The sequence below is a fragment of the Onychomys torridus genome, chromosome 1 (genome assembly GCF_903995425.1).
Source record: "Onychomys torridus chromosome 1, mOncTor1.1, whole genome shotgun sequence".
NCBI classification, from domain to species: domain Eukaryota; kingdom Metazoa; phylum Chordata; class Mammalia; order Rodentia; family Cricetidae; genus Onychomys; species Onychomys torridus.
In genome coordinates this window covers 45,215,575-45,228,490 of record NC_050443.1, presented here as the reverse complement: position 1 = coordinate 45,228,490, position 12,916 = coordinate 45,215,575, and the positions used below count along the sequence as shown (strand labels likewise).

Below are 12,916 nucleotides of genomic sequence, written 5' to 3'. Positions count from 1 at the left end.
GGACCGACAAAGATGTACCTCAGGCACCATCAGTGACCACTGATGCAGTCATTGGCTCTCTGGTCAAGCTGTGGAACTTTTCCCTTTGCCCAAGTCCCTTATAATAGCTGGATGTCTTTTTTGCTATAGAGAGGAAAGCCAAATACCATGGCCTGTGCACCAAGATCTGAACTTCAGCAACATTTCAGGTTCAGCCTTCAACTGTGCACAGAGCTGAGATAGGCTGAGTAGCTGGCACATGGGCATCGGCTGGGGCCCCAGTATTGCTAGGTGGAGTTGGTACACAGCCAGCTGCTCAGTTCTCCTGCCAGTCTACCTAGTCCATTGATGTTGGTTGGGAAGCTTTGCTTTTGGCAGCAAGTGAAATACCACGTGACTCACAAAATCTATGTCAGAACAAGTGCAGAGAGCGGCTGTTCTGGATGTGATGTCACAGTCTACCAAAGTCAGGGACTTGCATTCTTCCCAGTTCTCCACTCTGCCACTTCTAATATGTTTTTGATGTCTTGGCTTAGTTCTTCTTAGCCATAAGATGATTGCCACTACTTAGGGAAATACATGCAGATGGAAAATGGCCAGTATAAAGGGACAGTTTTCTTTCTTCTTTGCCTGTAAGCCTCTTTTTAAGAGCAAATAAATATCTCTCAGATATTACCCAAAAATTTCTCTCACAGTTCATTGGTTTGAATAGGGGTCCCATATCCATTCCTCAAATACTCACTTGGTATTTAACATGTAATGTGCTGCATAATTTGTTTATAAATTTAGAAATATCATCCCTGAGTAAGGTTCATCAAGTAAGAATGTGGATGGCTGTTAATATTAAGTAGCAGTGAGTCTTGCTAAATTCTGTAAGTTGCATCTAATAATCACACTTAGACATGAAGGATTAGCATAACAGATGTATCCACATTGATTAATTACTATGTGAAATTTCCCAATACACAGCTCTTAAATGTCCAGAATAATAACCACATTGAATTAGGTAATTTGCTTAGAGGTAAATGTGCTAGGGGGAAAGATGCTGAACAGTGTGGACCACTTAGATAATTATAAGCAATCTAGCCATTCGAGAGATTTCATCGGCATGCAGTTAGTGATTGGTTAGATCCAAAGAAGCAGCTAATTAGTTGATGTTTGCTTTTCCCCTACCACCTCATTCAAGCTTGTGGGATTAATGAGATCTCAAAAGAAAGGAAGAAAGAAAGAAGGAAAGAAGGAAGGAAGAAAGAAGGGAGGGAGGGAGAGAGGGAGGAAGGGAGAGAGGGAAGGAGAAAGGAAGAAAGAAAATAAAAGTAAGAATCTTGGTGTATCTATCCAAATAAGGTGTTGCCAGCTTCAGGGGGACGAGAGCTCAGGAAACATAGATACTGCTCTTTTCGTGCATTTAGGTCCTCGTTTCCAGGGTGCTTCCCTGACTCATGAGCAGGGCTGCAGCCAGGCCAGCTGAGACAGAGCCAGGAGGCAGGCTCCCTGTGTGTGTGTGTGTGTGTGTGTGTGTGTGTGTGTGTGTGTGTGCTTCCTTCCTGGAAGAGCATGATTCTCACCTACAGCACTCTCTCTCCCCCACTTCCTCAGAAGAGGTGTTCATATGTGTTTGTCCTTTGCCGGCTTGGTATGTTTCCTGGTGTTACAGGATCCCTCTTGCCTTTTCCGTTTTCTGCCTCTTTCTTACCCAAACTTTCCTTTGTACTTTGTCTTCTTTTACTGAGATTAAGTTTGTTTATTCCATGAAATGTCTGTCTTTCTCTTCCTTCCTTTCTTTTCTTTTCTTCTTTTTTCTTCTCTTGGCTTTTGATGACTTCATATCGCCGTCACAACATCTCTTGCAGGAATGGGACCAGCAGGGGAGGGAGAGAGTCGAGAGAGGGGGTTGAAGGAGCAAACATGATCAGAGAACAATTTATAGGTGTAGGAAAATGTTAAAAACAAAACTCACTGTCTCCTATAGTGAATATACATTAACTAAAAATAGAAACCATGCCATGTAAGCACGCAACTGGGGGGAAATTTAAGTTTCCTTCAATAGTGGGTTTCCAGTGTCTGCCCACTTGAAGTTTATAACTGATGAGTTGATCAGCTTGGCTACTGACTGAAGTTGCTTGCCAACATATGATTTACACATTTGCAGGGAGTTAGGGGTAGGCCTTTTTAATTCTGTGATAGAAGTGACCCCATCCCCTGGGAATATTTCAGGGTCATATACACACATCTCAGAATTTGCACTGTGAAATATAAATGCATCAAAATGAAAGCAAGGAGTTTGGGCACCAACTTTCTGGGTTGAATAGTTTTCATACTAAGAAAAGCTGGGGTTACATTTTTGTAAAACCTTCACATTTTGTCCCTTGGAACATGAGACATAACAGAGGAGTCTGAGTTGCTCAAGTTCAAAGCACAGTGCTCCTGGAGCTTGTCACCTCCAGAGGAAATGCTTGATTGGCATCTGTATGGCTTGCGGGAGACAGTGCTATATTTGTGTGTCTACATTAAGCAAAAGAGTAATCATTGCTGTAACTATTCTTACTTTATGGGTAGTGTATCGTGAGCTGCCAAATGGGCAGCTTCAAGGCAGAAACCTGGACAGTCAGCTAAGTGGACAGGCTTCCCCACCATCATTCCCCCAGTCTTTCTCATTTCAGGGCAGCTGTGCTTTCCTTGTTGTTCTCAGGGGGCACACTTGGCAAACGATTGGCACCACGATCCATTAAAGCCAAGGAACGTGATTTAGTAAAGAGAGGTAGTGTTAGCCCACTTCCTGTTATGTTACCTCTGAGAACAAGAAAGAAAAAGCTCAGCAGGAGGGCGGCTTATCTTGGTTCACATTTTCAGGGTCTTCTTCCAAGGCTGCTTGGCTCTGTTGCCTTCGGGGCTGTAGAGGACAGTACATCCTGGGTGAGTCCACAGCAGAGGAAACTGCTCGGCTTTATGGTAATCAGGAAGCAGAGAAATGGGAGCAGCCAAATTCCCAGCATCTCTTTCTACAGCAACACCCCACCCCATCCAATGCCTGCAAATCTAACTTCTTTCTACTATGTCCCTTCATCCAAAGCCTCTGCCACCTTTCAATCCCACAATGATCTGGGAAACAAGTCTTTAACACAGAGGCCTTTGGGAGACATTCAAGAGTCAGACTATCACAGATGGCAAATGGGGACATGAAACATATGAAGCTTTGGGCCAGATGAGAGCAGGTGTACATATATAGTGTCAGCACACACATGTATGTATGTATGTGTATATAATTTTGTGTGTGACTTCCTTAATCCATTCTACTTTAACAGCTGTTTTGTTTTGCTTTTTTTTTTTTAAACTACAGTAGAGGTTTCTTCAATGCTGTGTGTGTAATTAAAAAAAAATGTGCCTGTGAAACATCGGGAAAGAATTTAGTTTTACATCATGTGTCATGAGCATATCTTCCACAAATGTTCACAGACATTAATTTTTTTTTGGTTTTCAAATTATTCCAGATTGGAGTAATTTGTTGTATTTCCTGGGATATTGAGGCAGGAGCTTGCTCTCTGTGGATAGTCAGCAAAACTGGCTCACAGTAAGGACTGCAAGCTGCTACAGAGACTCCAATGAGGACAGAGGCTGCAGTTAAAAGGGAGAGGAAGGGTTCAAAAGCAAATTCTGAAACACTGGAAGAGGGATAAGAAGGCTGATGGCCGGGTGTGAGGTAACCAACTAACCAGGTCAGAGGAGGCCCAGGAACCAGCAATGGCAGGCTCTCCTTAGCTTCCCCAAAGAAGCTTCTGGAAGAACATATGCACAAGATTCTTGCTCCCCCCCCCCCCCCAAGACATGGTTTCTCTGTGTAGCTTTGTGCCTTTCCTGGCACTCGCTTGGTAGCCCAGACTGGCCTCAAATCACAGAGATCCACCTGGCTCTGCCTGCCAAGTGCTGGGATTAAAGGCATGCGCCACCAGTGCTGCCACCCGGCGATTCTTGCTTTTAATCCAGCTAATTGTGACAGTCTAAATTGTAAGGAAAGACAGCTTTTCCCTCCACCTAGGTCAGGAAAGAGGCCCCACATGCTCCCATAGATGATAAGTTAGAGATGGGGGGGGAGGGAGAGGGAGAGGGAGAGGGAGAGGGAGAGGGAGAGGGAGAGGGAGAGGGAGAGAGAGAGAGAGAGAGAGAGAGAGAGAGAGAGAGAGAGAGAAGGGGGAGAAGGTGAACAAGAGAAAAGCACCCGAGATACCTGCTGCAAGGTCAGAGGTCCCCGAGCCAGGCACAAAGTCACACTCAAAATTCTCAAATCACTTTGAAACACATTCCCCAATATAGGATAATTCATTCATTCATTCGTTCATTCATTTGTTCGTTTGTTTGTTTGTGTTTTTTAAAAGGTATGAGTACTCTGTCTGCCAGAAGAGGGCATCAGATCCCATTATAGATGGTTGTGAGCCACCATGTGGTTGCTGCTGAGAACTGGATGATGGTCCTCTGGAAGGGCAGCCAGTGCCCTTAACTTCTGAGTCATCTCTCCAGCCCAAAAGACTGATTCTAATATGGTGGATTTTTTTCCCCAGGTAGCCAGTGGTTTCTTAGCAGTGGCTAAACACCACCTGGGAAGCACCAGCCCACATCGTGTCTGTAACTGACTCTGTGATATACCCTTGATTTTGTCCCTTTCTCAAGAATATGTGCTAAGGCCTGCAGCTATGCGGCTTTGCTGCCAGAAGCCAGGTGGCAGCCAGAGCTCCCATTTCCGTTTCCTCAAGTAATGTCACTATCCTTATTGAAGTCTGATCCCTGAGTAGTTTCTCAGGGGAAACACCCCTCTGTTCTAGAAGTCACAGTGTTATGTCACTTAAAGATAGAGCCAAGATAGGCAACCCTTTGTGTCTCACCAGGTGCTTCCCTGACCCACCCAAGAGACAAGGAATTAGGAGTTCATTTAAGAGTTGTTAACTGCTGGGGCTGGAGAGGTGTCTTCAGCAGTTAAGAGCACTTGCTGCTCTTGCTGAGGATCCAGGTTTGGTTGCTAAAACCAACTGCCTGTAACTCCAATTTCACAGGACCCAACCCTCCACAGGAACCTGCATACATATGATATGAGAGTTTATGTAACTCTCTCTCTCTCTCTCTCTCTCTCTCTCTCTCTCTCTCTCTCTCACACACACACACACACACACACACATACACACAATGCTAATAGTTAAGTGTTAACTATTAGAATGGCTTTTAATTTTCTTTCCAATACATGTGCATGGTTTTTCATTTTGAATTTTTTCATAGGATAATGAGCTTTAAAACTGAAATATATTATCTGCTCAGACCCTCCTTTCTGCAGGGAAAGGCTGAGACCTCACCAGTTTGAGACTTTCTTCCTAGACCCACAGGAGGTTGGTGGTAAGAACGCTGACAAAAATCACTTTTCTTAAATACTGCAGCATATTTTAAAGATGCCTATTTTAGATTTAATCTAAAATGTAAATAAGTATGCTTCCTGATTGTGACCGAAATCATTATTTCCACAGGAGACTCTCCTTTGTTGGGTTTTGACTGATTTTATAATTTAATTTTTTTCATTGTTGTTAATGCAGAAAGTGTGGGCATAGGACTCAATCCACTTGATGGTTCTCAATGTTGGCTTATCATCCTATTTCATCTCACTAGACTTATTAGAGATTCTTGGCTAAGCCTTCACCTTGTTTTTTTAAATAGGGTTTATTGAGTTACCATTAACATGCTGAAAGTACTATTTTGAAGTTCTTTTTAGCATATTTACAGTTATTGCACCATCTTCTAAATCTCTGATGTCTCTATCACTTCACATCTCATACTCTTGATGAGTTACACTCCATGTAGCTGGGTTACAGCCTGTATCACCAGGACCTGCCTTTTCAGTCTTCCCATTTATCAGGTATGCTTTTGGTCTTGCATCTAAAAGGTCACTGCTCATGCCAAGGTCACATGAATTTACTTCCGAGTTTCAGTCTATAGTTCTATAGTGCTGGCTCTCATTACTGGCATGTGATGGACCCACTTTGTGCTCTTTTTGTGCATGGTATAAGGTCACGGTCAAAATCCATTCTTTGCTATGTGCTGTCCAGCCTGGCTAGTATCGTTTGTTGTTAATTGATTGGATTCTTGTAGCCTCTTCTGAAAATCGATCATAGTGGTGTGACTTTATTTCTGGACTCTTGGTTCTGTTCTCTGGCTCTATCTGTGCATTGCTTGGCTATAGCTACTGTAACACAACACTGCAGACTGCTGGTTTACACTAGAGATCTCTCTCATAGATCAGAGGCCACAAATAAATCTAAGATGAAGGTCTGATCTCTCCTGATCTTTTCACTGTTCAGCATATGAAATGCCACTCTTCACTATGATGTCTTATGGCTTTATATTTTGTGTATGTACATTATTGATCTCTCTCTTTTGATAAAGGAACCTGTCCTAGTGGTTGAGGACCTCATCCTAAGTGCCCCATGTTTAATTTAGTATATTTAAGTTAAGTCTAGGGCACCAAGGATGGAACTTAAACACACAAATTTTGACAAAAATGCATGACAGAACTATGCTTGTATAATGCTGCATTAGTAGCCTTGGTTAAAGTCGTGCTATTGATACATTGCACGGCTCTTAGCATTTCCTTATAGATTGTTTCTGTTGGGTCAGTAGTGATGTCCTGCTTCCCTTCTGGATTTATTATTAGGGTGTTATCCCTCTGCTGGGGTCAGAGGTGGGTCAGGGTGACTAAAGGTTTACCAGATTCACTGTTACTCACTCCTGTTCTTGGACCACCTGTTGCCATTCCCTCCATCCACCTATGGGATGTTGTGTTTCTCCCTTTTGTTCTGAGAGCATGTGGATGGAAATCATTAGAAAATTGCTAGACCTACAGGTAGTGAGAACCCTAGGGTTTCTGGCCTAGAGGATGCCAGCCTCATGACGAAGCTTCTTAGAGCCCAAGACTTCTGCGGGAAACTGCTTTCTCTCCCAACCTTGAGGCCTAGTATATTTTCATTTGCCTGTAAGGTTTCCCTAAGGGCTGTTAGTCAATAGTCCAGCACTGTGGGGAGGAGGGGAGTGCATTCTCAAAGAAGAGATGGTTGTAGTCATTCTCAGAAAGGAGATATAAACTTCTATCAGTACAGGCCCTACAACATATCCAGTACTCCCAGGTCTCCCCTGACCTGGGAAAGTGGCTACCTAGTTTTACAACCAGCACTCAAGGTCTCAGGAGGCAGGAAGCTTTTGCTTGTCCCTGCCTCTGTAGACCTTGGAGAACCCATGGCTTCTGGTCATCTCCTTCTAGCCCTGAAAGCCTGCCATTCAGCTTGCTAGTCAAAGAGAGGCAGCCAGCAAGGATATGGGACAATAGGCTGTATACATTTAGCATGTTTGGTATTCCAGTTCCATCTGCTTCTGTTTGTGGTTGTCTCCCTCGGGACCAAGTCGGGTATACACAGGATCGTCCTGTTTGCGGCGAATATTTTTTTATTATTTTTCTTTTCTCATTGATGTTTGGTCATGTTTAGGAGGAACAATGCTTGTGGATTCTTTAATTTCTCTAACATTTTCTCGATTTCTTTCTGCTGATTTTTATTTTCCATCCCAATGTGAGTGCTAAAAAAACAAACAAACAAAAACCAAAAAAACAAAAAACAAAAACAAACCCTGCCTGCATTCTCAGTTCTCATTGGTGCCCTTCCTGGTGAGTACAGTTCTACTGCAGGCCAAAATGTAGTTTGAAAGAACGATGCCCTGTTTCTTGCATGCTGGGGCCTCTGGAGAAATGCTGTGGGTTAAAACATGGATAATCTGGAGTAGCAGGTGGGGTAACGTGTCACATAATATAACCTTTCAGTCAACTGTGGACCTCAGATGCCATGGTGATCCGACAAGATTGCACTGACTATGCTTACCCAATAACAAAATCACCTAACAATATTCTGCCATTAAGTGACATGTAACAGTATCCTCCAAGCTGTCTGAAATGCCAGGGGTTAGTGGCTAGAAAGTGCATCCACACATTTGTAAACAAAAGTGTGGCCCTTCATTACTTGCCTCCTCCGTCTGTATTCCTAACAGGTAAAATAATAAGCAAATTCCCCAGCCACAGAATGCTGTGTCACAATGTATTCAGTTATCTTCCCATGGTGTTAGAGGTCTTCAGAGGAGATGTTTATCTTCTCTACTCTCATTCCTGTTCCTGTGCTCCACAGTCCCTTCCCCCTGCATTCTCTTTCCCCTGAACATTTGATTTACCTGCAGACTTAACTAAAACTTATTGTGTTTTCCCCGAAATAAACATATCTGGGGTCAGAGAACAGACAGCCACTAGAACAGAGCCAGAAATGGTGGCTAGAAAATGGGAAGAGTAAGCCCTAACAGAAGTTGGGTGGTGGTGGTGCACACCTTTAATCCCAGCACTTGGGAGGCAGAGCCAGGTGGATCTCTGAGTTCAAGGCCACTTTAGAAACAGCTAAGCATGGTGACCCACGCCTTTAATCCCAGAAACCCAACCTTTAATCCCAGGGAGTGGGGGCAGAAAGAGAAAGGTATATAAGCCGTGAGGTCCAGGAACTAAGGAGAAAAGCATGTAGTGAGAAAAAGCATGTAGTTAGTTTAAGCTTTGGAGCAACACAGTTCAGCTGAGATTCATGTGGAGGAGGACTCAGAAGCTTCCAGCCTGAGGAAACAAGATCACCTGAGGAACTAGCAAGGTGAGATAGCTGTGGCTTGTTCTGCTTCTCTGATCTTCCAGCATTCACCCCAATAACTGGCCTCGGGTTTGAGTTTTATTAATAAGACTCTTTAAGATTCATGTTACAAAAACTCATTCAGCTTCAGGTGCCAGAAAGCAGCTCAAAGCAGATTAGGTGAAAGGTGCCCAGTGTCCAGTTATCTGCAGGAGTCTAACCTTAAACCCAGGACGTGGAGATTCAGATGGCAGGATGTGAACTCTTTCTCCTTCTCTTTGGTAGCTTTTGAGTTGGCCTCACCATGAGGGAAGTCTTTTGACAAGCCACAGCTATAACAGAATAGGTATATATTACCCTTCAGCTTACTAGCTCAGGAAGGAGGACCTGGGTGTGAGTGCCCCTTGAAGGATGCTGGTTGGATGCCATAATCACTGTGTTTGGCCCAAATCACGTGCACCAGCAATGGAAGAAAGAGCAGTATCAAGGTCTCTTAGAGGTGGAAGAGGCAATTTCCAAAGGGAAACAAATTGCAGTGGGAAATAGAAGCCAAGCAAGCAAATCAAGTCTTACTCCTATTTGAGACCTTACATGATCATAACTCAATACCTCTTAATGCTTTTCATCGGGGCCCTTGGTAACTGTGTTGTTTCTGTTTCTTGAAAAGAGCATTCAGTCAGAGGCTCGGTGCCAAGTGGCTGCAGTACTGGGAAGGCACTGTCTCATCAGCCAACCCCTTTCCCCAGCCAAGGAGAGCTCTGCCAGGCTTGATCAACTTTTACGAGGAACAAAATGTTCCATGCAGTCCACCGTGTGGTCCAGTCTGGAGACCTTTGTTAGGGATGGGTAGACACAGTTTTAGTGAGTAAACAGTGAGTGGATGCGAAGAACTTTACTGAGACCTTTAAAGTGTCTTAATTGCCATTGTTGTTACCTAGCACCAAAAGCAGTATTTGAGCCTCAGTTCCTTCGCATGCCCGCTGCACACTATCCCATTTTCTTCCCCCAGAAAAAGGCAGGGAAGCTTCTCATGCATGTTTGCTGCATGCTTTGATCATTCTCTCTCTTCCCCAAAGGTCCTCACCTGCTTTTAGTGGTATGCTGCCATTAGAAGATTTAAAATCTTCTTCTGGTTCTACAAGAAATGTCAGTGAATGAAGAGGGGCCTCTAGTAGATAATGAAGATGATTAGAGCTCGTTGGCAGGCATTCGCTGCCAAGGAGATGGAAGAAAGCATTTAATTACTTAGAGATGTTTAAGGCACACTGTGTAGCCTTTCTCAGTGCCTTTGAAATCTTAGCTAGTGTGGGGTTTGCCTCAAAGAATTTTTATTTTTCCCCTTTGTTTGGGGTCTGATGATAAATACAAAAAGGTCATTAAGACAAGGCATTTGAAATTTTCTTTTCTGCTTTAATCATTTATCTCTGTGACTTTGAGGCTTCCACAGAAAGTTGAACTTGCCTTATGCTAATCACACTGAATTTACTAAAAGTTTGAACTACATAACAGGCAGAGCATTGTTTCACTGCAGAGTGGGGCTTCACTGAGGACATCATTTTCATTTCTCTTACAAACAAACAAACAAACAAACAAACACAAATCAACCTTTTTATTTCTCCAAGTGTATAGCCTAAATGGCACAGTGATGTCTATATATTTCTTTCCAACCTTTTGTTGACTTTTCTATGTGCACATGCTCTGGCTCTGCTGAGCTGAACATCTTTCTAGTGCAGGATAGCAGAATATGCCACTTTGGCATGAGGGTTACTTTGAGCTAAAGCACTTGAAAAACAGCAGATGCCAGAAGGGCAGCCTCAGCTCCTCTCTTTCCAAAAACAAGAGATAAAAACTTCCAAGCACAAGGTGCTTGCCCACAGAGAGAAAAGAGACATTACTGGGTCATGGCCAAGAGATCACTGGGCAACCTTTGAGAACTTCCCTTCTTTATACTTTATAATTTAGTTAATTTATGCAATTACTTCTTTTTGGTCAAATACAGAAGTAGCCACTCCTTTCGACCTTTGTTTCATTATAAAAGCAACAGTGTCCCATAACACTTGGACTAAAGGTGTATGCTTTTGTCTAGTTAATTGGTCCCATGGTCTGTGGGTATAGCTCAGTGGTACCACATTTGCCTAATGTATGTGAGGCCCCAGATTTGACCCCCAGGATTACAAAAATCAAATTAAATTAAAAAACTCTCTCACGAATTTAATTCTGCAGCCCAGCCAGGACCCTAAGAGACACACACAACTTTGCATCATCCTCAAAATTGTCATTAACATAACCCCTCTGAAAAGAAACAAAGGGCAATTAAACACCCTGCCAGACCCTGTGCTAGGTACTTAGCAAACAAGTTTCAGTCAGTTCCTTGAATCCAGGATTCATGGTATCATATTGTTGGTCTGGAAGCCGAGATTTGGAGTGTCAGTAGCTTTTTCAGATTTGTAGTCCAGATCCCCTGATGTCAAAGCTGTACTTCTTCAAGATCACCATGTCTGTACTCCACACATCTGTTTCTCTGTGAGTGGAAGGAATTAACAGGCCTCGAAGCAGGGTTTACAGTTGCCTTTGTAAAATCACTAGCTGCTGCCATTTGTCATTATCATTATTATTACTGTCACAGTTTCTACCCAAGCCTCCACGGCTTCCACTGTCCACTTGAAGGAGAACGCGGGGTTTGCTTAGCTTCCTCACTGCAAGTTCTAATCCTCATTTTCGTAACATTGTCTTATGGCTGTATTTTCTCACTTCCATTCTGGACAGCATGGAGATAGGTGTTTTAAGACTTAAAACTGGTACATTTCTTCATGTGTTTTGAGTCATGATCATCTGCTGTCTGTGTGGGTGTGTGTGGGGTGTGTGTGTGTGTGTGGGGTGTGTGTGTGTGTGTGCTGTTCAAAGATGCTGTGGTTTTAGTCCTGGGTGCTAGCCTGGCTGCTGGAGCTCCTTGGCACTTGGTGAAGAAATTAACACAGAAAATACTGAAAACCAGTCTGGCTGCTGACAGCAGCCCTCATCTTATTTCCCATTTCTCTCTTATCTCTTGGCTGCTGAAATTATTTGGCTCAAGGCATAACTGATCCTTCTGGAAGGACCTTTTGCAGAATTTTAGATCGCAGGAGGCATCTAGGAACTTAAATACAGATTTCAATTTTCAGGAGAACTGAAGCAGATGAATGGCTCACTGTAAACAAAAAAGAATGCCATACTGCTATGCTTTATTTAGTTGATCTTAGTCCATTTTGTGTAGCTATAAAATAATACCATCGAGTGAATAATTTGATTGTGTTTCACTCATGGCTCTGGAGGTTGGAAGGTCTAAAGGCAGGTACCACCTCTGTTGAGGGTCACTGTATCATGAGATGGTGAGAGAGATTACAATGGTAAAACAGACACACTCTTAACCCACGACCGAGAACATGGCATTCATTCACTCATAAAATAACAGTGCTGCTATATTGGGGATTACGTTTTCAACATGTGAGCTTTGGAAGACACATTCAAACTATCGCAGCCTCTGTAATTGAGACCAATGCTTGAGGATGGTTGGACCCTGTGTGGAACACAAAGTTACTGCTCATAGCTCACTAGATTTCAGAATGCTTGCATCACAACCTGGAATGAGATTTTATATTAGCATGCAGGTCCCATTATCAGACTGCATTTTCATATTGAATTACAAACAAAAATTTTATGCTGCTTACATTTAATGAAATTTTAATAAGGCCATGTTTTGATGTTATTATTCAAATAATGTGATCTGAATTGCTTTCCTCTGAATATATTTGCATTAAAGAGGAAATCAATTTGAGTTCGTTCTTTGAACAGTTTACCTATTTCCTTTGTAGCTTTAAAAAGACAGAGGGAAACTCTGTTTCTTTGTCAGTAAATGGAGAAGAAACACATTACTAAGATCTGTAGCAGCAATGGCAACAGATTGCTGATGGTTTGAGCTAATGAAATGACTCATTTTGTCTATTAGAGTTGTACAATTTAAACCATCTACAAACTGCACGCATTACAAATTGTAGGGGATGATAGCTTTCCTTTCTTACTGAGACTTTAAAGCTTATATATTAAGAGAGAAAATTAAGAGATCCACATTATTGCTAATCCCAATCATTGGTAACCTAAATTAAATGGTATTCTCTGGAGAGAGCAAATGTCTCTGGGGGTGGCATTCCTCTAACATCACATTTCTGCTAAAGTTGTGAGTGTGGGTCCAAGGCAGTTTTCTCAAAGGTAACTTCTAAAAG

The 12,916-nt window shown here is 42.7% G+C and overlaps 1 protein-coding gene across 2 annotated transcripts in view; it reads left to right on the top strand.

Moving 5' to 3' along the window:
• Window positions 1-12,916, top strand: part of Fam189a1 (family with sequence similarity 189 member A1) — a 423,307-nt gene that overhangs the window by 288,878 nt on the left and 121,513 nt on the right. The gene's annotated exons all lie outside the window — the stretch shown is intronic.